General features: G+C 39.8%; 1 protein-coding gene across 4 annotated transcripts in view; it reads right to left on the minus strand.

The window, feature by feature from the left end:
- The window catches only part of KCNIP4 (potassium voltage-gated channel interacting protein 4), a 1,326,525-nt gene that overhangs the window by 247,010 nt on the left and 1,052,798 nt on the right, over positions 1-26,717 (minus strand). The gene's annotated exons all lie outside the window — the stretch shown is intronic.

The raw sequence follows: 26,717 nt of genomic DNA on the forward strand, positions 1-26,717 counted from the left end.
AGTTTTCTATTTAAAGGGAACTCTGGGAACTTAGAATGGTCATAATAATAATACTACTACTTTCTGAGCATTTATTATGTGTTCATCCATATTGCTGCTGTAGGATCTTAGTTCTCCGAGCAGGGATTAAACCCATGCCCCCTGCAGTGGAAGCTCAGAAATGTAACCACTGGACCACCAGGGAAATCCCAATCCATATTAGTCCATTAACTCATCCCTACATCTCTATGTGGGCTTTTCAAGTGGTGTTAGTGGTAAAGAACCCACCTGCCAGTGTAGGTAGTTGTAGGAGACATGGGTTTGATTCCTGGGTGGGGAAGATTCCTTGGAAGAGGGCATGGCAACTCACTCTAGTATTCTTGCCTGGAGAATCCCATGGATGCAGGAGCCTGGCCAGCTCTGGTCCATAGGGTTGCAAAGAGTCAGACATGACTGAAGTGACTTCATGCACACACGCACAGCTCTGTGTGGTAGGTATTATGGTCATCTTCATTTTACAGGCGAGGAACTGGAAGCGTAAAGAGGTCAACTTGCCAAACCTGGGGGTGCACTGTTTGGTAGGCAATAAGCATTCATTCTTTCATTCAGTTATTCTTTAACATTTATTAAGCTGCTACTCTGAGCTATGAAGAGGTCATGACAACTTACTCCAGTATTCTGGCCTGGAGAATTCCCATGGACAGGGGAGTCTGGTGGGCTGCAGTCCATGTGGTTGCAAAGAATTGGACATGGCTGAGCGACTAAGGACAGCACTGAGCTATGGATGATACATGAATAATAAAATGAGAAATAACGTCTAATCCTATTCTTTGGGGACTTACAGGTTAACAGAGGAGCCAGACATGAAATGTGATCCATAAATGTTCTCTCCTTTGAGTAGATATCTTTGAAGATACAGTGGGAGCACAAGAAGGGAAAGTCAGCTCCACCTGGGGAAAGGTGGGTGGTAGTAACAGGACAAAGACTTTATGGAGGAGGTAAGGATCAATGATGGTAGCTTTCATCAGTATTGGAAATAATAGATCATATACAAGCTTCAGGGTAAGTAGGCTTGGGTTAAATCCTGATTCTGTCGCTTGCTTGCTCTGTGAGTTGGGGGAAACTGCTCCATCTCTGAGTCTCGGTTTTCTAAATCCAAGTTGGGGATGCAGCTGCCTCCTTGTCATGGCTGACACGAGAGTTAACAGAACATGGCGAGCTGAGCCTAGCTGCTGGTGCTCCCCTGCTCAGCACAGGGTAGTTGTGGGATTATGACAGACGTGCCAGCTCTTTAGAGGCTCTGCTGGGTCTAGATGGATAAGATGACTTTGCTCTTCTCTGGTCCTGCTGCTCCTAAGTCTAGTTCCAGTCTTTTTCCTATAAAGACTTTTGAACATCCCAGCCCACAGGGCTATTTTTCTCCTCTGGATTTCAAGAATATAACTGGTACACACAACTTTAGGTCATTAAAACTGGCTCTGAAAACAGTGCTTTTTGTTATGCATAATATGCTTATAGGAGATATTCTTTCTATCAATCTGCCTAACCATTTATCCATCTAAACAGGTTATTTACAGTTGTGTCACCAAGCCAGTGAAGCAGCAGTTCTCAGAAGTTGATGAGAAAATAAATGTTTTAAGTAACCATTCTCTGAAATTCCTGCCAACATATAGCTAGCTATAGGAAGTCAAAAGTTAAAAAAAGCTGCAAAAATTAATTAGGTCAGTCAAACTATAACTGTAATTTTTAATCCTACACAATACTATATTACAGTTGAAAAAAACTGAGGTATAGAGAGGTTAAATGATTTAGTCAAGACCACACAGCTAGAAAGTAATTGATCTAGAGTTTGAATATCCTTTTGTCTGACCTGCATGCATGCTCAGTCATTCAGTTGTGTCTGACTCTTTGCAACCCCATGGATTGTAGCCCACCAACCTCCTCTGTCCATGGAATTTCCTAGAGAATATTGGAGTGAGTTGCCATTTCTTCTTCCAGGGGATCTTCCCAACCCAGGGATTAAACTCGAGTCTCCTGCATCTCCTGCCTTGGCAGGTGGATTCTTTATCACCGAGCCACTTGGGAATCCCTTAGTCTGACACTCAAATTTATTATTCTCCCTTTACACCCTTCAGTAGATTTCAACAAGTATTTGTCAGTTGACCTTTTGATTTTTTTTAAAATTTTATTTTATTTTTAAACTTTACAATATTGTATTAGTTTTGCCAAATATCGAAATGAATCCGCCACAGGTATACATGTGTTGACCTTTTGATTTATAGAGTTAGGCAAAGTATTTTAAAATTGCCATATCTCATTTTCTAGGAAAGAAATCCCAACCTTGCTTGAAATTCAGATAAAGCACCATGGGTTTGATTTTGTTAATTTCAGGCAGTATTTCCCTTTAGGACAATGACATTCCTAGTGTAGGATTCACCAGCTGAGAGTCTTGGGGGCCCATCCCTTTCCTCTCTACATTGATTGCATTTGTCACTTGGTTTTCTGAACTCTTTTTGTTGGTTCCAGCTGTAGGATCCTGCAGCTCTCAAAGAATACAATGGTTCTTTCACATGCAGCCCCCAATGCAGGATTTGTAAGCTAACACCATTGAAGAGTTTCATTCTTCATCTGAGAAATCTAGGGAAATGGGGAACACTTGGAGAAGAGTGTTTCTCTAGGGGTGTTTTGGAAAAGAATAGTTGATTGCATATTATTAAAAAAAAAAAAAAACAACTCCAGATTAGGGTCTATCATTTTGTTGTAGTAATTTTTCAGCCCCAACCCATGTTATTATATTAAAATATGCTCTGGCTTTTCCCCTCCATTCCCAGGCTCACTCCTTTCTTTACATTGTGAGGAGTATCTAGCATGGACATCCCTGGTGGCTCATCGGTAAAGAATCTGTCTGCCAATGCAGGAGACGTAGGTTTGATCCCTGGGTTTGGAAAGACCTCCTGGAGAATGAAACAGCTACCCACTCAAGTATTCTTGCCTGGAAAATTCCATAGACAAAGGAGCCTGGCAGGCTATAGTCCATGGGGTCGCAAGAGTTGGACATTAGCAACTAAACCACCACCACCACATCCAGAATAGGAAAGGTATATCAAAGGATTAAACTAACATTTCGCGCCCAGTTTCTCTAAGCTGGGCACCATACTATGTACTTTACATGTATAAATTAATTTATTCTTACCACAAACCAGAGTTAGATATTGTATCCCTATTTCAAAGAAAAATAAAAACCAAGGCTTGTTGAGATTATGTTATTTCCACAAAGTCACATTTAAAAAGGGGGATATTGAGGATTTATATTTGATATACTCCAAAAACTAATAGTCACTAGCATTTATGGATAACTTATAAATGTTAGACACTATTCTAAAATTTTTACACACATTAACCAATATAATTCTTTCATAATTCCCTGAGATTAATATTATTACTTTGGTTTCAAGGAGACAGAAGAGTTGAGATTTGAATTTAGGCATCCTGGGTTCCAGATTCTATGCACCTCACCATTCATCACTGCTCCAGTCTCAGTCCTCGTTGCACCATGTTGAAGGGTTCTTTCACTGAGGCTCTGGCAAGGGATTCTGAACAATTGCCAGAAACTTTTAGGAAAAGTAAAATGTACTCAAGGAGGCATGACCAAACCAATTAACTAGTCTGAAGAAGAGAGAGGATCAGGGAGTACATTTTTAATTTCCTTGCATCAATTCATCCTTTCAGTAATCTTGATTGAGTTAATTTCCCTGAAACATGAAATTGATCATTTCCTTTTCTTTTTTGTAGCTTCAGTTTGAAGTTTCATCAAGTGATATTCCTTAGGTAAGAAATGATCCTTGTACTATTGATATGCAAATATAAAAATAAATATAGCAAAGTTGAGAAAAATGTTAAAGTGAAAGTGTTAGTCATTGATTCGTGTCCTACTCTTTGCCAACCCATGGACTGTAGCGCATGGAATTCTCCAGGCAAGAATTCCGGAATGGATAGGTATTTCCTTCTGCAGGGGATCTTCCTGACCCAGGGATCAAATATGGGTCTCCTGCATTTCAGGCAGATTCTTTACCATCTGAGCCACCAGGGAAAGCTGTAAAAATGTTAAAGTTGGATAGATTTATTTACCTACCTATTTTATCTTCAAAAATACAGGTAGAATGACAATGCACATAGGAACAAGTGAAGTCAAATTTAAATTTAAAAATATTAATTTATATTTGTGTAAATATCTAGACAGCATATTAAACAACCTAGACAGCCTAGACAACCTAGACAGCGTATTAAAAAGCAGAGACATTACTTTGCCGACAAAGGTCTGGTCAAAGCTATGGCTTTTCCAGAGTCGTGTATGGATGTGAGAGTCGGACTATAAAGAAAGCTGAGTGCCGAAGAATTGATGCTTTTGAACTGTGGTATTGGAGAAGACTCTTAAGAGTCCCTTGGACTGCAAGGAGGTCCAACCAGTCCATCCTAAAGGAAATCAGTCTTGAATATTCATTGGAAAGACTGATGCCGAAGCTGAAGCTCTAACACTTTGGCTGCCTGATGTGAAGAACTGACTCATTTGAAAAGACCCTGATGCTGGGAAAGATTGAAGGCAGGAGGAGAAGGGGACGACAGAGGATGAGATGGTTGAATGGCATCAGCGACTCGATGAACATGAGTTTGAGTAAGCTCAGGGCATTGGTAATGGACAATGAAGCCTGGTGTGTCCATGGGGTCAAAAAGAGTTGGATAGGACTGAGAGACTGAACTGAACTGAACTGAAATATCTGGAAATCATTTAGATATAAAATAATCTAATCTTTTTATCTTTTACAGGTTTAAAATTGAGGTGCTGAGAGCAGAATTAACTTGTTCAAGGTCAAAGGATTTAGGAAGTGGACAAAACTGGCTTAAAACAGCCCATATTTCATGATTCTGAAACTGTTAATGACAGGCAATATCAGAATGAGAAGTTTAAAAGAGAAGTTAAAAAGCAATTAAATTCTATTGGAAAATTTTTCTATTCTCAGTCAATAGGAGTTAAGAGAAGCAAGACATCAGTGTGGTTAGCATCACTGAGAAAGTTCCATTGAAGAGAAAAACTAATCTAGGTCTCTAAAAATAAGTGAGAGAGGAGGAATGACTTTCCCAGAAGTGTAAATGGACACACACTAGGGCAATACTCATGATGGTGGTATGGCTGGACTGAGGCCTCCTCAGAAGGCAGAAGAGAAAAATGGTCCTGGGAAGTTGTTGAAAAGACCCCTTAACTTAAGGGATCTTTTAGGGCAGATAATGAAGACAAGGTTGTTGTATGACCTTTAGAGTCTCTTCTAATTTTAAGATTTTCTCAGTGAAATAATGAAAACTATTAACCTTCTGATGTCATCTATTCTATTCCAATCCTTATTTCCACCCTTAGTATATCATATACCTCATTGATAGGTTTCCCAATTACTTGCAAAGATCTGTAAATGTTCTCTGGACAAACCTTCCACTCAAACATGACAGAACTCAAGTTATTTTATTTAGCTGCAGGGCTTCTTCTGAAAGGTTAATAAATGTACCTAGAATGCTTTTCTTAAAAATATGTATGCAGCTGCCCATTAAGCAATTAAATATCTAGTCTCCTGGTTTGAGTGTCCCATTGAATCCATGAATTGGCAGTAGAAGTGAAGAATGCTCACTTTGAAGATGCAGATCATTGCCTATCTTCCTGTGATGCCAATATTAATACTTTCTGTCCCCTTGCCAGATACCAGGATCATACTGCCCCACTGCTGCTGCTGCTGCTGCTGCTGCTGCTAAGTTGCTTCAGTCGTGTCCAACTCTGTGTGACCCCATAGATGGCAGCCCACCAGGCTCTGCCGTCCCTGGGATTCTCCAGGCAGGAACACTGGAGTGGGTTGCCATTTCCTTTTCCAATGCATGCGTGCATGCTAAGTCACTGTAGTCATGTCCGACTCTGTGTGACCCTATGGACAGCAGCCCAGCAACCTCCTCTGTCCACAGGATTCTCTTGATAAGAATACTGAAGTGGGTTGCCATTTCCTGTTCCACACTGCCCCACTGTGTAGTGCTAATCTGTAACTATACTTCTCTGTTGAACTTTTGAAAGAATAATCCCCTGCCAAGTTTGATGTTCTAGTAAGGTATAATACTATGCTAAAGCCATGTTTCAATGGAACATTTCTCAGAGCTGAGAGACTGTCTCCTGGGCTATACCTTCAGCTTGACTTGAATAAAACTTTTTCTTCACCTGAGTTATAGACTGGTTATTGCTTTTCCACCTGCACTGCTTGGCAGAGTTGACAGGGTATCAGAGAAACCCACTTGAGGTCACCTGGAGTCTTCTTTGAACTGATAACCAACACAGGCCCCTTGAGCCCCTCTGGCTTCCCATCATTCTCCCAGTGCTTTGGTGAGTTCTCCTGATATCCAGACCTCATTGATTTAAAAAAGTGGCAGTTCTGAGTTTTGCCTAAACCATTAAAATTTTAAGACTTGAAATCTTATGGGGTACCAGTATATTTCCTAGGTGGAAGGATTCTATAGGGAAGTTGCTAGACAGAGAAAGCAGAAGGAACTTTTGAATGGACACATGTATTTGTATGGCTGAGTCCCTTTGCTGTTCCTCTGAAACTATCGCAATGTTGTTTGTTAATCAGCTATAACCCAATACAAAATAAGAAGTTTAAAATACACAAACAAAAAAGAAAGCAGAAGGGAATTCTGAGTCAACTGTGTTGGCTCAACTTTTTTAAAAAAATGTAGCTTTAAGTTGGAAAGATTTGTAGTTTATGGTAAAATGAAACAAAAAGGAGGAGGGGATTGTGCTGCTAAACCCTACCAGCTCCTGGATGCACAGCCACAGGGGGGAACGCCAGACAGCTTCATGTACAATGGATACAGTCAATACTTGCAAGTATTTATCTTGCCCCCAAATCACCAGGAGGGGGCTCTTTTGACATGCCAAAACTATTTTCTTACATACTCAGAGAAACTAACTTGATAAAACATCTTTTCACAATTCTGACTCTAAGAGAACAAAAACTGTTCCTGGAGAACAGCTTGAAATTATAACTCTTACCATGTCCTTGAAATGAAAACATAGCCAACACCACTTGAGACTACAGTCTTGGCTCAATTAGTGGGACCCAAAACTGAGAAGAAAAAGGAAACAAGGCCTTTTTAAATTTCAGCAAGAAAACCATGCAATCTCTGCATCTATCTGGATATATATATGTCTGTGTGTATATTAAAAATATAGTATGTCTCTACCTCTGGAATGTATTATCAAAATTATTCTGTAAAAGAGCTCTATTTAACTGATTTAAAAGTAAGCACTTACAAATCAATTATTTCTAAATATAACATAAATTGGCCCCAAATTTAAAGGATCACATGATCTAGGATTAATCTTGAATGAATAAAAAGAAGTTTGTGTTGCTGATTTAATTAAACAGATATGTCTTTAGAGTCATCAATGTTAAAGATACTTTTATTGTACCTAGGGCTTCCCTGGGGGCTCAGATGGTAAAGAATCTACCTGTAATGCAGGCCAGCCAGGTTCAAACCCTGGGTCAGGAAGATCCCCTGGAAAAGAAAATGGCTACCCACTCCAGTATTCTTATCTGGAGAATTCTATGGACAGAGAAACCTAGCAGGCTACAGTCCATAGGATCTCAAACAGTTGGACAAAACTGAGCGACTAACACTACGATCAGTTCAGTTCAGTTCAGTCGCTCAGTCATGTTGAATTCTTTGCAACCCCATGAATTGTAGCACGCCAGGCCTCCCTGTCCATCACCAACTCCGGGAGTTCACTCAAACTCATGTGCATCAAGTTGGTGATGCCAACACTATGATACACCTACCTAAAAATAATTTTCCAATTTTTGGTAATTTGAAACTTTAAAGTTTCATTGAATCAATTTAAATGATGGAAATTCATTGAATTCTAGTTCACTTTTAAATAAGATAAAATACTGAAACTTTAATTGCTAAGGAAGTCTATATTTACCTACTTTTGACCACTTATTACAGCAATGTTAAATATATTTGAGACTATTAGTAAATACATTTTATGCTTGACTGAAATATACTATGAAGAGGAATATTTTCCTAAAAATAAATTTTTATAAAGGACTGTATGAATAGAGGAAGATGTATGATGTTGGTAAGAGAAAATATAAAACATTGACTTTTTTTTTTGTTTTGTTTATTTTTTAAGGACAAAGAAAGTGATTTTGTCCTGAAACTGGCTATTTCTAAATGGAAAACAAAAGGAGGGACAAACTAATAAGAGTATAAAAATTTATGGAAAAGGAACCTTGAAAAAAGAGTTTTATGTGACATTAAATTGAATTTACTTGAGTTAGTGAATTTTAATACAATATTAAAGGTAAAATGGTAGAAAACTAGAATTTGCTCTTTGCCAAGAAAAGGGATTTCCTGGTGGCTCAGGTAGTAAAAAGTCTGCCTACAATGCAGGAGACTTGGGTTTGATCTCTGGGTCAGGAAGGTCCCCTGGAGAAGGCAATTGCATCCCACTCCAGTATTCCTGCCTGGAGAATCCCATGGCTGGAGGAGCCTGGCATACTATAGTTCATGGGGACATGACTGAGTGATGTCACAAGAAGACAAAGTTTTCTTGAAATATTGATCTGCTATTTTGACAACTGATTGTAAAGCTTCTTAATCTCTTATAACTTTCTGTATTTGCCTTTGACTATATTATCATCACTTTGGTTAAGTGAAACACTGCTTATGATCCTACTTCACTGAATGTTTAAAATCTTTTGGTATCTTGGACAAACTTCCTGAAGTCAAACTCTAAACAAAGTTCTTTTAGCCAGGGCGTAGCAGCCAGGATTTATAGCCTGGTCTTTAGACCCTTAATTCACTGTACTTTCTACTGTAACAGGGAACCTAAGATGTCTACATAATCAATAAGATATAAACAAGGAAGGACAAAGCACTGTAGAAGAAAGAGATTCCTCCCAGTGAGATCAGACAAATCCTCAATAAACAGAAGCCATTTTAATTGGCCATGAAGGTCACAGATATCACTTCCCAGGTGATGCTAGTAGTAAAGAACTTGCCTGACAATTCAGAAGACCTAAGAGATATGGTTTCAATCTCTGGGTCAGAAAGATCCCCTGGAGGACATGGCAACCCATTCCAGTATTCTTACCTGGAAAATCCTATGGACAGAGTAGCCTGGCAGGCTACAGTCCACAGGATTGCACAGTCAGACATGATTGATGTGACTTAGCATGCATGCAGGCACAAATACCATTCATGAGTGCTAGCTGTTGCTAGGACCCCAAATCAGACAAACTGATGACTAGTGCCAAGATCTGCTTCAAGTAGCAGCAAGTGATCCTGAGGGCTGTGTCTGAGTACATCTGTTAAGCAAAAAGACTAAGCCTGATTTTTTTAAAAAAAGAGGTAAAGTAAATATCCCTGTAGTTTAAACGGTAAAGAATCTGCCTGCAATGCAGGAGACCAAGGTTCAATCCCTGGGTCGGGAAAATCCTCTGGAGAAGGGAATGGCAATCTACTCTAGTATTCTTGCCTGGAAAATCCCATGGACAGAGAAGCCTGGCAGGCTACAGTCCATGGGTTCACAAAGAGTCTGATATGACTGAGTGACTAACACACACACCTCAGCTCCATAAACAGAGGCCTGGAGAGTTAGAAAGGGAATAATTTCTCTTCTGAGAAGTACATGTTTCCCAGAACTCCTAGTCAATCGGTGTGGTAGCTCATCACTGCTGGAGATTGCTTGAGTTTTTAATTTTTTTTTTAAATCATTGTACTCATGTAATGCCAAAATCAGTCTGTAGTAGTTTCCTATTGCTACGGTAACAAACTATCAGAAAATGGGTGGCTTGAAACAACACAGATTTGTTATCTTACAACACTGGAGGTCAGAAGTCTGAAATGGGTCTTACTGGGTTAACATCCAGGTGTCAACAGGGTTATGCTCCTTTAGAAGGCTCTAGGTAAGAATTTGTTCTCTGGGTGTTTTCAGGTTCTAGAGTCTGCACACATTCCCTCTAACTGGCCACCTCTAACTTCAGTGCCAGCAATGGAGAGTTGAGTCTTTCTCAGGTAGCATCATCCTGAATCAGACTCTTTTGTCTCTTTCTTTCATTTATTCTTGTGAATCCATTAGCCTTGTCTGAATAACAAGGAAAATCCTTCTTTGTTAAGGTCAACTAATTGGCATTGCCCTGTTACCCTTTAATTACCCTGTCATACAACCTAGCATATCCATGGGTTTTGGAGATTCGGATGTGGATGCCCTTGGGGGAGCATTACTCTGGCTATCATACAGTTACAATATATAAATTACTTTTAACAGAAACACCCCTTTAAATAACAAGGGAAATGCTAACCCTAAACTGAAATCCACAAAAATAAACTGTATTTAACCAGGAGCAAGCCAACTGAGACACGTGTATGTATGTGTGTGTGTGTGTGTGTGCACGTGCATGTCTGTTTAATATACATAAAAAGAACCTTGTCTTTGAGAAGCAAAGAGAAGCTATAATTAGCATTTCTGTCTTTGAACTCCTAATTTTCACTAAGAAAAGACTCTGAAGAAAGTATATTTGAAAATATTAACAAGGAACAGCAAACAATTTAGAAAATTTAAGCTAATACTCAGACCAAGGGACATTCTACTCTCATGTTAGTGTCAGAAGCAATTAGATGCGGAGCAGGTGTTCTCTGTGAGCCCAGAGCTAACCTAGGAGGCACAGGAGATAGATCCTTAGAGTAGCAGAACTGGGATAGTGTTCCCCCTTTATAGAATTTCTAGGAGGATAACAGAAGATAGTAGAGGAAGAGGCACTTCTTAACAGGGAAAAGGCACTCACATGTAACACTCTAATTAATTTGTCCAGACACCCTGGATGGATAAGGCTAGAAATGAGCTAAGATCTGCATCTATGGAAGTTTTCATTTTTACTTAAAGCTGTCAGTCCTCTGGACATGAGCAAGTCACAAATCTTTAGGAAAGACTTTTCACTGCGATAACAAAGCTGTGGTAAATGAGGGGCTTTCTTCTTTGAAGATCTGTTTCATGCTTTCTCCTGAGGACACTGAATTTACAAGGATTGGTTCTTACACACTTGAGCTAAAAATCAATTCTAACTTTTTCCAAAAATCTACACGTATCCAGGACTTCATTATAATTTTATGTGGACTTTCACAGACTTTGTCTCATTTATTCTTTTTATCAGTCCACTTTAAAAAGGAGAGCACTGAGGTTATGAGGGTCTGGCATATCCAAGGTCAAAAACAAGCACGAAAACTGGGTTTTAAAACTTAGTGTTTGGTTCCATATCCATATTTTTTCTCTAGTATTTACAGAATGTTTTCTCTGTGTTGGAAAGGTGAGAGCTTTTCAGTGATTTATATTATTTTTTAGTGATTTATAAAAGTGGAATAAAAGTGTATACCTCCCAGTATTGTCAGGAGCAATAAATGGGTTAGTACACAGAACAATTAAAGCATTCAGGACATTGCAGAGAATACAGCGAGTGCTCTATTTATAAGAGTAATTATTAGTAATTTTTCACAAGCCATCTCTGACGTGTTGCTATTATTATATGCATTATATGGAGAAACTGCAATTTAAAGTGGTTATGACACTTAATCACTTTATCTGTTATGTGACCAAGTGAGCCTTGAGACTCCTCTCTCACATAAGCTAGCTTCATGTTGACTTTCTGGGCTTGGTTTTCGGAAACAGCCACTCTCAATCACTCAGCTAGTCCTGGGCTTCCAAGTGAGGCAGAGCCTCAACTAGCCAAGCTCCACAACTGTTCAGTCTATCTGGAAAGGTTCTCAGATTTCAGATGCCTATAGCTCGGTGATAACTTCTGCACTTGAGAAATTTGACCTTCACATTATTCCGATTTCATATCATTCATGTGTTTTTCTTCATGTAGTCTTCAAAAGAGCTGACACTAATTGTGTGCCATGCAAAATAAAAAAAGGAACTGTAGGGGGCAAATGCTACTAAGAACCTTACAGTCCAGAAGGGGAGGTAAGAAACACACATAAGTCACTAAATCCAAGCAAGAATATTAGTGAGAAAGTGTGCAAAAGAGGAGTGGGAGTTTAGAGGAAGAAAAGGAACAAGGAAGTAGGAGGGTGAGGTCCATTAGAGAATGCTTCATGAAGTCTGAATTTGAGGGTTCATCGTTTTTTTCAATTAGTCAGTCAACAGCATTCATTGTCTGCTGCTGCTGCTGCTGCTGCTAAGTCTCTTCAGTCATGTCCGACTCTGTGCAACCCCATAGACGGCAGCCCACCAGGCTCCCTCATCCCTGGGATTCTCCAGGCGAGAACACTGGAGTGGGTTTCCATTTCCTTCTCCAATGCATGAAAGTGAAAAGTGAAAGGGAAGTCGCTCAGTCGTGTCTGACTCTAGCGACCACATGGACTGCAGCCTACCAGGCTCCTCCATCCATGGGATTCTCCAGGCAAAAGTACTGGAGTGGGGTGCCATTGCCTTCTCGGATTCATTGTCTACTGCTTGCTACAATATATAAAACCCATCAATTTAATCCAATCAACAAACCCTGTGTCTCCACTATAAAAAATATGTATAAATATAGCTTCCTTGTACAGCAGAAACTAACATAACATTGTAAAGCAACTATATGCTACTTAAAAAGAAACATTTAAAAAATATAACCTTTCTCTAATTCTCACTAATTCTGCTAACATAGCCCTAGACTCAAGCCACTATGTGACATATCCCCATCTGATTTTCCTGCTTTTATGTTCACACCTCTACAATCTATTTTAACACAGCAGTCAAATTAGTGTGTATTTTCATGTAACTTTCTGGCTTATCATCTTCCAGTGGAGAGTTATCCATTACATTGGGGATAACATTCAAACTCACCATGTTTAGGCCTCTCTTTGATCCTGAGACTAATCTCATTTGGCCCTCACCCTAGATCATACATGCTAGCAAAGTAATGCTCAAAATTCTCCAAGCTAGGCTTCAACAGTCCTTGAACGTCCAGATGTTCAAGCTGGATTTTAAAAAGGCAGAGGAACCAGAGATCTAATTGCCAGCATCAGCTGGATCATAGAAAAGGCAAGAGAATTCCAGAAAAATGCCTACTTCTGCTTCATTGACTATGCTAAAGCCTTTGACTCTGGATCACAACAAACTGTGGAAAATTCTTAAACAGATCAGAATACCAGACCACCTTACCTGCCTCCCGAGAAATCTGTATACAGGTCAAGAAGCAACAGTTAGAACCAGACGTGAAACAGTGAACTGCTTCCAAATTGGGAAAGGAGTACATCAAGGCTGTATACTGTCACCCTGCTTACTTAACTTATATGCAGAGTACATCATGTGAAATGCCAGGCTGGATGAAGCACAAGCTGGAATCAAGATTGAAGGGAGAAATATCAATAACCTCAGATGCATATGACATGAGATGACACCACCCTTATGGCAGAAAGCTAAGAGGAACTAAAGAGCCCCTTGATAAGAGTGAAAGAGGAGAGTGAAAAAGCTGGCCTAAAACTCAACATTCAAAAAAAAGAAGATCATGGCATCTGGTTCCATAACTTCATGACAAATAGATGGGGAAACAATGGAAACAGTGACAGACTTTCTTTTCTTGGGCTCCCAAATCACTGCAGATGGTGACTGCAGCCATAAAATTAAAAGACACTTGCTCCTTGGAAGAAAAGCTATGATCAACCTAGACAGCATATTAAAAAGAGACATTTGCCAACAAATGTCCATCTAGTCAAAGCTATGATTTTTCCAGTAGTCATGTCTGAATGTGAGAGTTGGACCACAGAGAAAGCTGAGTGCTGAAGATCTTTTGAACTGTAGTTTTAGAGAAGACTCTTGAGAGTCCCTTTTACTGCAAGGAGATCAAACCAGTCCATCCTAAAGGCAATCAGTCCTGAATATTCATTGGAATGACTGATGCTGAAGCTGAAGCTCCAATACTTTGGCCACCTGATGTGAAGAGCTGACTCATTTGAAAAGACCCTGATGCTGGGAAAGATTGAAGGTAGGAGGAGAAAGGGATGACAGCGGATGAGATAGTTGGATGGCATCACCTACTCAATGGACATGAGTTTGAGCAAGCTCCAGGAATTGGTGATGGACAGGGAAGCCTGACGTGCTGCAGTCCATGGGGTCGCAGAGTCAGTCGCAAAAGAGTGACTGAACTGAGCTGAACTGGACCATAATTCTCCTCTCATATAGTCTTTCAATTCTTTGAATAAACTAAGATTATTCCCAGCTAAAGGCTTTGGTGTTTCAGGACCCTCAGTGTGGAGTACTCACTCCTCCAAGGCTGTCTCCTTATTTCTTGCTCTTTCTCATCACTCATTTCTAGGCTCAAATGCTGTTTTCTCAGTATTGATAAGCTGTGTCTCCTGTCACTACTGCCAATCACGCTAGTAAATTGCTGTTTTATTTTCTCGATAGCACTCATCACCTTCCCTGAACTATTTTTTTTTTAACATGTTTGTTTGCTCATTCATTTCCTGTCTCTTTGCACTTGTATAGAATACTTCCAGTATGACCTAGGAGAGTGCTTGGTGACTCTAGGCTTTTCACAACTATTTTTTGCATGAATAAATAATTGGCATAAGACAGTGCTCTTCACTCATGCAGGCATTTGGAACCACATGGATTGCCTCAGCAATAATCATAATCAGAGATTAGCAAGTAGACTTCATTTTATAGTACACTGAGTTCAAGAGAGAATTCATCAGACTGGAAATGTGGGGGTGTTCAGACTATGAAGAGTCATGAGTATCTATAAGAGAGTTGAATGATGAGGCTCTAATAAATTTTTCTGGGCAGTAGAGTGGCATGATTACAGAAGCCTGTAATCATGTTTGTTTCTGGTCATAATTAAAACAAAAGCAATCACAGCAGTGAGAGAAGAAGACACTTGAGTAGGCTACTGCAAGGGTCTAATTCAGAGGTCACATCAGTAGGTGGAAAGGGGACAGGGATGAGCACAGGCACTAGGAAAGGTGCAGAGATGAACCTGGAAGAACAGTGTGGAACAGATACTGAGAAGAGGAGGCATCAAAAGTGATCGGAACCGATTGTAAAACATGGAGATTTATTTGCTAACATTTTACTGGAACTGACTAGTGAGGGGAAAAAAAAGGTGGTGGAAATGTATTAAAAAGATGCAAGACTACTACGTGAACTTGAAGTCAAAACTAAACAACCAAAACTTAGGAAGGGGCAGAAAGAAGGCAGCTTTAGGTGGGCCCACAGCAGCAGTAACTAGACTCTACTTGAGGAGGTAACGTTTAACTAATCTCATTTCCAGGCACCCTTGAGCATGGTATTTATCTATCTCTAAATTTCATATTTAAAAAGGAAAATCCTGCTTGGCTCACTTGGGTCAGGAAAATACCCATGGATCAGTCAGTTATAACCAGAAGGCAAATCACCTAGGGCAGAAGAGCACTCTCCTGGTTGGTGGTATTTTTAGGAGACAGGAAACTCTTGAGTGTTCAGCTGGCCACACCAAGTCATCCCTGGGTGAAAATGGAAATGAGAACATGCAGGGAGATAAAGATAACTGAAGTTTTGATAGAGTTATGCTTGTGTAATGAGCAGGGTAGCCAAGGAGAGCTTTGAGTTGATAACTTAAAATGTGAAAGTATACCTTGGGAGAGAGGATAGAGCTAGAGATAAAAATCTGGGATTCATCCATTAAAGGTAATTGTTGAAGTGACAAGCGTGAATAAGATATTCAAGGAAGAGGGACATATATAGAGAGAAATAAGAGCAAAGAATCAACATTTTATAAGAAAGAGCAGCGAAGTGTACCAGAACAAAAATAGTGAGAGGAATCTAAGAAGATTTTGGAAAGTAATATTTTCATAAGAGTCAAGAGATGAGAGAGTTCCAAGGAGAGAATTGACCACCGTATTAAATGTGGAAACCCAGCCATTCTCCAGGTTAAAGTGTAGTCCTGTTTTGTTAAGTTGCTAAGTCGTGCCAAAGCCTTTGACAGTGTGGATCATAACAAACTGTGGAAAATTCTTAAAGAGGTAAGAATACCAGATCACCTGACCAGCCTCCTGAGAAATCTGGATGCAGGTCAACAAGCAACAGTTAGAACTGAACATGGAACAACAGACTGGTTGCAAATTAGGAAAGGAGTACATCAGGGCTGTATATTGTCACCCTGCTCATTTAACTTATATGCAGAGTACATCATGAGAAATGCTGGACTGGATGAAGCATAAGCTGGAATCAAGATTGCAGGGAGAAATATCAATAACCTCAGAAATGCAGATGACACCACCTTTATGGCAGAAAGCAAAGAAGAACTAAAGAGCCTCTTGATGAAATTGAAAGAGGAGAGTGAAAAAGTTGGCTTAAAGCTCAACATTCATAAAACTAAGATCATGGCATCTGGTCCCATCACTTCATGGCAAATAGATGGGGAAACAATGGAAACAGTGACAGACTTTATTTATTTATTTATTTATTTTGGGCTCCTAACTCGCTGCAGATGGTGACTGCAGCCATTAAATTAAAATACGCTTACTCCTTGGAAGGAAAGTAATGACTAACCTAGACAGCATATTAAAAAGCAGAGACATTATTTTGCCAACAAAGGCCCATCTAGTCAAAGCTATGGGTTTTCCAGTAGTCATGTATGGATGTGAGAGTTGGACTATAAAGAAAGCTGAGTGCCAAAGAATTGATGCTTTTGAACTGTGGTGTTGGAGAAGAGTTTTGAGAGTCCCTTGGACTACAGGGAGATCCAACCAGTCCATCCTAAAGGAAATCAGTCCTGAATATTCATTAGAAGGACTGATGCTGAAGCTGAAACTCCAATACTTTGGCCACCTGATGCGAAGAAGTGACTTATTTGAAGAGACCCTGATGCTGGGAAAGGTTGAAGGAAGGAGGAGAAGGGGACGACAGAGGATGAGATGGTCGGATGGCATCACTGACTCAGTGGACATGAGTTTGAGTAAACTTTGGAGGTTGGTGATGGACAGCGAAGCCTGGTGTGCTGCAGTCCATAGGGTCGCAAAGAGTCGGACATGACTGAGGGACTGAACTGAACTGACTGAACTGATGCCGTGTCCAACTCTTTGTGATGCCATGGACTCCAGCATGCCATGTAATCCACCATGATTACAGAAGTGTCCTGTTCACTTTGTGTCCTTGATTACAAGTGTCCTCTGTCCTCCACTATCTCCCGGAGTTTGCTCAGATTAATGTCAATTGAACCAGTGAGGCTACCTAACCATCTCACCCTCTGTTGCTGCCTTCTCCTCCTGCCCTCAATCTTTCCCAGCAAGAGGGTCTTTTCTAGTGAGTCAGCTCTTCACATCAGATGGCCAAGGTATTGGAGCTACAGCTTCAGCTTCAGCATCAGTCCTTCCAATGAATATTCAGGTTTGATTCCCTTTAGGATTGACTGGTGTGATCCTGGCACAAATTGGTTTGTGGTTGGTCACAGTGCAAACATGCAAATATGTGTATATATGGGGAGGGGTATTTGTCAGTGTGTGTACATGTACAGAGGACTGGGGTGCAGGGCAGAAAGGAGAGAGATATTGCTTTAAAGGACTTTCAGCTATGATTATTATGTTTTTCCATTCAGTCCAAGGCAATTTTACAAGTATAATTGGCCATTCAGTATATGCCCAACTTTGACACACGTGCAGGGGATACCATCTGCACAAATGAGCTAGGCTCTGCTCTCTTGGAGCCTACAGTCCAATGTCAAATGCAGAGAAGTAAGCAAGCAGTTATTAAATACTATAATGGGAGCAAGGGCTTCCCTGGTGGCTCAGCGTTAAAGAATCCACCTGCCAATTCAGGAGATGCAGGTTTGATCCCTGGATTGGGAAGATTGCCTGGAGAAGGCAATGCAAACAACTCCAATATTCTTGCCTAGGAAATCTCATGGAGAGAGGAGCCTGGCAGGCTACAGTCCACAGGGTCGCAAAAGAGTTGGAAATGACTTAGAGACTAAACACAGCAACACTGAGTCTTTTATGTAAGTTCCTAATCTCATCTCTCATTACTTCCCCCTTCCTCATTCACTCCAGGCACTCTGGTTTCAATGCACCTTGATCATCAAAGGCTGCTCCTGCCTCAAGCTCTTTGCATCAGGGGTTTCCTCTCAGTGGACCAATCTTTCCCCAGTTTTCTACATGATTCACTCCTTTGGCAATATCAGGTCAATATCCCACAATCCCCTTTAAAAGTATTCCCAATCCCTGCCCTGAGAACACACTTGACATGTAGTAGGTGCTAGATAATGCACTGATGAATGTTGCCGAATTCTCTACTCAAAGCAGCAAACATTCATCCATAAACACACACAGTTTTCCTCTTAACACAAATAGATGTAACATATCATCTTTAAATGTTTCATATTTAAATGTAACATTTAAATAGAGTAAATAGAGAAAAAAATACAGATTTCCTCTAGAAGAAAATACTATGAAATTGTTTGAGACACTGCTTATGAAGACACTAAAAATGTAACAGGCACCTGAAGTTCAAAAAATGTTTGAGTGATATGAAAAGGTCACTAATCTGCCTTTTGAGTCCTGAAATGGAGAATGCTTAATGGTTTTTTTTTTGAGTGCCGAGACAGATCCAGGTATAAAGTTTGGGATTTGAACTGGCCGAGCGGAATTGCTCTACTTCATTGAGAAAGGTGGGATTTGAAGGGCAATCCTTCCTCCTGTTTCCAAGCTCTTTCATGCCTATGGTTCTGTGTGTGAAGACAGGCATGGAAGTGAAGAGGTAGAGACAGAGCCTGCAGGCTCCTTAAGAAACAACCGTCATTTATTGAGTGCCTACTTTGTTCAAGATATGGGAGCAGAGAGGCTGAAAATATATCATCACCATTTAATTTTCAGAAGGGCTCTGTGAGCTGTATATTATCTGCTCTCAGCAGACAAGGAAACTGAGAGAGGTTTAAAGGGCTTTCATTTTTGCACCAAATTTGTTGGGCTGAGATTGAACCTAATCTACTGTAACACCTCTTTCTCCAAGAAGCACTGCTTGTTTGTGCTTTGAACCACTCATTCCTTCTTGCTGCAAAAGTAGGAGACATTTTTTTTTTCCCCTTAGAAATTGTTTTACAAATGGTAATTTGGTTTCTAGGTAAGTTCATTAAAACCCTTTGTAATGCATAATGCAGCCAGAAGAACATGATTGTTTCTATGGAAATATGTGCCAGGAGTGCTAAACTGCCAACTTAACAAATGAACTTTGGGGATGTAATCTGTTTTCTTTTTCTCAGAGGAGATAAATAGGTGGAAATGTTCCATTCCTCAACACACTCTGTATCCTCTTTGCAGGTAGCTTTTGGTTGTGTTGCATTTTCTCCCACCACCGAAGTACAAAATCTGCAAGGTTTTCTATTGCACAGAAGTAAATGCTGAGCCCCAGAGCCAATTTCTCATTTCAGACTCTGCAGATCTCAGTGTGCAATTGTAAGCTCCAAAAATGACTCTAAACACGTCAACCAAAACAAACTGTAATTTGTATAAAATAAATCTTGGAAGTACGTTTTTCTGAACACTAATGCTCCTGTCTAAGAGTGTAGTTGGGGAAGTCAACAACGGGGGGACAGGGAGCTCAGACTCCATTCAGCAGCAGTGCTGTATCCATACAAAATACTAGTAGGGAATAATCAAGATAAACGGTCTCATCTTTCTCTTTTTGCCACTTCTAAGAGTGAGGTGTTAAAGAAAGCTAAGAACTCCTCCTAGCCAATTCAGAACAGAGTTATCTATTGCAGTGCTACTCAAAGTAAAGCATTGGCAGTACCTAGGAGCTTGTTAAAATGCAAATTCTCCAGCCCAACAAGTCTACTGAATCAGGACCTCTGGGGAGGGGTGCAGCAATCTGTGTTTTATAAGCTCTCTGGGTGATAGCAATAAAACTAAATTTTCAGAAACCTTAACTAAAAAGAATAGCTTAAACTATGACTCACAGAAGAGGGTTAAGTCCCTGTAGCATCACTTGATAGAGAATTCTTTTGGGATAAGTCATACAACCACTCTGAGTTTCATGTTCCTTATCTGTAAAATAAAGGATTGAACTAATTGATGTGATAGCCCTAATATCAGAGAAACTTGGGTTACCATTACACGAATCTCTCTTAGAGCTAATGTGATAATGATGATGACGATGATAAAACAATAATATCTTTGCCATGTGTGTGCCATGCACTTTGTGAATAGTCACTTTTGTTGACCTATGCCCTTTACTGGTAATTCTTTTGATTTTAGTACTAACAAAATCTAGAGAGGTTATGTAACTTCCCTATGGTCACAAACAAAGTAAGTGACAGTGCCAGGATTTATCTGTCTTCCCAGAACTGGTATATTTCACTAGTGGAAGGAAAACCAAAAAATCACTGCAACCCACAAGATTGGGCTAGCTGGACCAGACAGTTTGTTTCCTTTAAGGTTATAATGCAATTACTTTGGATACAGTTAACACATATATTGACTTCCTATAAAAGCCACTTTACCTAAGACTGATGAATAAACAAGGCTGCAGTTGTACTAAGCTGCTGATTTATCGACAACTCTGAGATGTATTGTTCCTGGTGAAAAGATGCAGAAAAATGGTAGCTGGAGAGAACTTTGGAAAGATTATAACTTTAAAAGGTTATTATAGGCAAAAGGAATTTAGGAGCAAAGCAGTTAAATAATATGTCAGAGGTCACATAGCTGCTTAGTGACAGAGATGTGACTGAAATATATCTATCTGAGCTGGTGCTTTTGCTATTGCTGTTTTATTAAATCAAACTGAATATTCCTTATTTTAGGAGTAGCCACATACTATGCACCCATGTTCAAGGGAAGTGTATAAGGAAAATGGGGTGCAACAGTCTTCAATGATAAGCATGGATTATTAAAACTAATAAGGTCAGAATGATAATTCTGGGCAAAGACAACATAAGCAAAGGTATGGGGTTCTGGAACCAAATGCTGTGTTTGAGGAGCTACTGGAACTCTTAGAAGACTCCACCCTACTAAAAATTACAAAGAATAAATTGGGAAGCAGTTGGAAATGAGGCTGGAGAGGTATAGAGTGACCAGGTCATGAAGGGCTATATATGTTATTCTAATGCATGTGAAATACATAAAAAGTTACTAAAGACTTCATGTAGGAAAATGACAGTCAGATTTGTATCTTAGCTCCCTCTGGCTGCAGTGTGGACTATGAGACATGTGGGGAAAGGAGGGAGGAAGGGAATCTGAGACTTAAAATAGTGAAACTGGTTATACTTACAATATTCTAGGTAAAAAAAAAGGTAAACCTTGTGCAAGGTCAATTCTAGTAGAACTTAGTACTGGAGGAAGATTTAAATGATTTTTTCTTTTGAAAGGTAAAATGACCATGATTTAGTGCTTGATTAAATAAGAAGGTATAAGGTGACTCCCAGATTTGTAGGTTGGGTAACTGATAGATAATGATGAGATGGAGAACAAAAAGGGATGCATTTGGTCATGTGGAAATAGTAAACCCAGCATTGAGGTCACTGTCAGCTCATCACTACAGGGATATCTGGAGAGAGAGTCAACATATATGCTGCAAAACATTGTAATGAATGATTCTGCTTAAAGCAAGGGGGTAGCATGGTCAAGGTCAGTATCCTGGAGCATATTCCAGAAGAGAAGCCTCAACAATTGCTATGTAGAGGGAATAGAAAAGTTGGAAGGAGAAAGGGAAGGCCTTGTAAAAAAAAAGAAAAAAAAAGTTTTCACACTTAGTGAGTGATAATTAAATGCATAGAAGCTGCCTGCAGAGCAGGAAACAAGGGTTTGATCCTTGGGTCAGGAAGATCTCTTGGAGTAGGAAATGGCAACCCACTCCAGTATTCTTGCTTGGAGAATTCCTTGGACAGATGAGCCTGGTGGGCTATAGTCAATGGGATCCCGAAGAGTTGAACACAACTGAGTGATTAACACTTTCACACTTCCATTAAAGTAAAAACAATTTCATCTTTTCTCAACATAGGTCATTCGTCCAGAAGAGCAATATGGATGGAAACTCAATCGAATGGGGATGTTGGATATGGAATTAAGAAAAGGAGTGTTTCTGTTTTAAGGGTTTAAAAAAATATTAAAGGAAAGGGAGAATGTGGAATGGAATGACATCAGCCATAACTTATAAACATATTGAAGGGCCAGCAAAGTAAAGGAAGGTAAAGTCGAGAGAGAACAGTTGATGGGGTATCTCTGAAAGTGGAGGAATCAACAAATGTTATCTGGAAATGGCTTAGAGAAATTTTAACTCATATGAATAACTAAAGTATAGACCTTTTCATATCAAATGCTACTTTTATGGGAGTTAATTCCATACTACAGCTGGAGTCTCCTTGTAGAACACCAGGGATTTCAAGATGATAATAGTCACTGAAGATTGGATGTCTGGAAAGGCTTAAAATTTTTTTTCTGACACTCATATGGTGACATGGAGTGTCTCACTAACATCCAGAGGCACAATTAGTCTGATTTCACAAGCACATTGCATATCTCTCTAATAACCAGGAGAATATACCCTGGCAATACAGGTATGACAGATAAGACTAACAATGATTATTGGGCTTTCCCATTTTCCTTCACTTATTAAAATGTTTTTTAAAAAAATATCAAAGGGCCTAATTGTAGAAGGCTTTGTTTAAACTCTGACTTAACAGATGGTTAAGAGAATTTATAGTTAATATTTATTTATTACATAAACTTCCTTGAAATATAGTGTGTATATGTTTGTATGTATAAGTAAATCCATACATTTCTATTATATATGTATAAACCTTTTTTTTCAATATTTAACTTGCCTGGAAGCTCAGACCAAATGGATTTCCAAATTGTGCTGACAGTGGAAAAAGTTCGATGAATTTCACGATGAATATGGTTTGGCAGAAATTTGTTTGCAAATATAGCAATCAAATTTGAGGCAGCTGGTCTCCAGCTTCCTTGCATGGTTTGAATATAGAATGACTTTGGATATACAGTGAAAGACCAGATCCTTGCCAGGTATCACCCTTCCAGGGAAGTTCTGTCCGATTATTGTGAACAGTTAGTGAATTAGTGTGACTCTAGAATATACAATTTCCCCTGACATTTTAATTTCTGAAATTTGCATGTAACTTTTGGTTAATCTGCTCATTGAAAATATTTATTTTTTTCCCTTAAAGGTGGTTATAGGAGAGCAATAAAAGCTTTAGAATGGAGGAGATTGAGGCATAGAGAGATTATGTATCTTGGCCATGGATACAAACTGGGATGAATCTGTATTTAAATTTGTTTAATACAATTTACTAAAGGGACTTAAACCCAGGTCTATCTTACTTGAAAGCTGGTCAAGAACACATGTTTATTCACTATCCACCATGCTGATGGAGACAGTATTCTAAGTACTAGCATATAACAGTAGTTAGAATAGACAGGTATCTGCTTTCAAGAAGCTTGCATTCCAAAAGAGGGAAATGGACACTAATCAAGTAGATTAAGGAAATTTAGATGCTATAAATGTCATAAAGCAGATGAAATACGGCAAGGTGGTAGAGACAGACTGGGGAGTTGCTTCTTGCATGTTTCTTCTAGAAGGTAACATTTGAATTTCTTCCTACCCTTGAGTGGCAACAACACATAATGTGTGAAGAAAGAGCAACTGCAAAGGCCCTGAGAGTTGAAGAAACTTGCTCTTGACCAATTTTCAAATCAGACACCTACTATTATTAACCCTAAGTGTCTCCCTTCAAATTGCCAACATCTGCTGGATCATGGAAAAAGCAAGAGAGTTCCAGAAAAACATCTATTTCTGCTTTCTTGACTATGCCAAAGCCTTTGACTGTGTGGATCACAATAAACTGTGGACAATTCTGAAAGAGATGGGAATACCAGAACACCTGATCTGCCTCTTGAGAAATCTGTATGCATGTCAGGAAGCAACAGTTAGAACTGGACATGGAACAACAGACTGTTCCAAATAGGAAAAGGAGTACGTCAAGGCTGTATATTGTCACCCTGTTTATTTAACTTATATGCAGAGTACATCATGAGAAACGCTGGACAGGAAGAAACACAAGCTGGAATCAAGACTGCCGGGAGAAATATCAATAACCTCAGATATGCAGATGACACCACCCTTATGGCAGAAAGTGAAGAGGAACTCAAAAGCCTCTTGATGAAAGTGAAAGTGGAGAGTGAAAAAGTTGGCTTAAAGCTCAACATTCAGAAAATGAAGATCATGGCATCCGGTCCCACCACTTCATGGGAAATAGATGGGGAAACAGTGGAAACAGTGTCAGACTTTATTTTTCTGGGCTCCAAAATCACTACAGATAGTGACTGCAGCCATGAAATTAAAAGACGCTTACTCCTTGGAAGGAAAGTTATGACCAACCTAGATAGCATATTCAAAAGCAGAGATATTACTTTGCCAACAAAGGTCTGTCTAGTTAAGGCTATGGTTTTTCCTGTGGTCATGTATGGATGTGAGAGTTGAACTGTGAAGAAGGCTGAGGGCTGAAGAATGGATACTTTTGAACTGTGGTGTTGGAGACGACTCTTGAGAGTATCTTGGACTGCAAGGAGATCCAACCAGTCCATTCTGAAGGAGATCAGCCCTGGGATTTCTTTGGAAGGAATGATGCTAAAGCTGAAACTCCAGTACTTTGGCCACCTCATGCGAAGAGTTGTCTCATTGGAAAAGACTCTGATGCTGGGAGGGATTGGGGGCAAGAGGAGAAGGGGATGACAGAGGATGAGATGGCTGGATGGCATCGCTGACTCGATGGACGTGAGTCTGCGTGAACTCTGGGAGTTGGTGATGGACAGGGAGGCCTGGCGTGCTGCGATTCATGGGGTCGCAAAGAGTTGGAAACGACTGAGTGACTGATCTGATCTGATCTGTCTCCCTTCAAGAGCCCATGATCTAATTCTGTCACATGATAAATGATGGTGTTAGATATCAAGAGCTGTGATGGAGATGTGTTCAAGATTCTACAAAGGAATGGAAGAGTGGAAGTTGTGGTTAGAGTTAAGGGTGCCAGGGAAGGAGATGTGGGTTCATCTGGGTCCTGAAGGAAAAGTAGGATTTTTCCTGGGATGCAGGACAGGGAGTGGATGTGCCTAGAAAGAACAGCATGTGAAACAGCAGTGAGGTATGAAGGAACATGAGGCTTCCCAGGTGGCTCAGTGGTGAAAAATCTGCCTACCAATGCAGGAGACACAGGTTCAGGTCCTAGGTCAGGAAGAGTCCCTGGAGAAGGAAATGGCAACCCACTCCAGTATTATTGCCTGGGAAATCCCATGGATAGAGGAGCCTGGTGGGTTACAGTCCATGGGGTTGCAGAGTCAGACACAACTGAGCATGTATGAGGGTGCATGAGGAACATGGGGTATTCTGTACATAGTCAGATGAGCTAACTTGGGCTTCAAAAGGGAGAGTGGCAGGGGATAGGGCAACAAAATGCAGCACCTGGAAATTATTTAGCTTGACAAGGTCTTGCAACAAGTTCTTCTCTCAGTTTTTAAGGATAATGTCACTAAAAATGCTCTAAGTGAATTTCCTGGCAGTGACTGGCTTTCCAAGCTCTCTTAATGACTGAGATGAAAGATACTGTTAAAGTCAGTAGTTCTCAGCCCTGGATGCCCATAAGAATCACTAGTTAAATTTATAGTAAATATAAATTAAAATAATTTTTAATCCCTGAACAATTAAAATCAGAAGATCTGGAAGTGGAGTTTAGACTTTGGTGGTTTTCTAGGCTCCCCAGGTAAAACTAATGGGTAATTGGTGTTGAGACTCTGAAAGATCAGCAGAGAAACTGAGTTTTCCTAAAGACACTGGGCGTCTAGTGTGTTACAGAATCTATACAGAAAAAAGTCACCCACAAAAGAAGGAACCGGCAAGGATTGATTTGAGGACTTATAGTGTTCCAGGGTTTAAGGAAAGTCATTTTGAAAATTCAGCAAGTGAAAGAAGTGTAATCATTATGCAACCAGGCTCTGAAATGTAATGGAGAGATGTGAACTTAATGGTGCCCCCTAACACTCCTCGGTAATTATCTCAGAAGGAAACAATGATGCCAAAGGGAGACCCTGACTCTCCCAAGCCTCAGTAAATGAGAAGTAATCTGACTGAGAAAGTGATTGTGAATCATGCCTTGACTTGCTTTTCCATAATGACACCTGAAGCAGGCTTGTTTGTTCTATAAACCTTAGTTAAGCAAAGTTACCCTCCAAGACACCAGGGGTTTTCCAGAGAACACTTACTTTAATTGGAACTCATCTGTTTTTGTTCCTAATGAGTCTCCCATTTTATACCCTGCTCCTAGTTTCAAATAAAATGCCCCTCGCCCCATCTGGGATGATTAAAAACCCATTTAAGCCTACAATATATGGTAGCTGCCAAAATGTTTCTACCAAGCAATGCTGCTCAGAACTGAGGCCTGCAGGCAGGATGGGAATACAGAAAAAAACTTGATTGCTCTAGCTTATAAAATTCACATCCAATTATCCCTGGTTTTTGTTGTTTAAAAAAAATCTTAGAATTATATTCACTTTCTAAGATTTGCTATCATACTCTACCTCCATCTCATCCTCTTTTTGTCTTCCAGTTGGTTTCTCATTAGGAAAGTATGATAAACAGTTTTGGGAGTCCATACCATTAAGTCTTATCAGCTTTTATGGCTAAAACT

Source organism: Bos taurus, chromosome 6 (genome assembly GCF_002263795.3).
Source record: "Bos taurus isolate L1 Dominette 01449 registration number 42190680 breed Hereford chromosome 6, ARS-UCD2.0, whole genome shotgun sequence".
NCBI classification, from domain to species: domain Eukaryota; kingdom Metazoa; phylum Chordata; class Mammalia; order Artiodactyla; family Bovidae; genus Bos; species Bos taurus.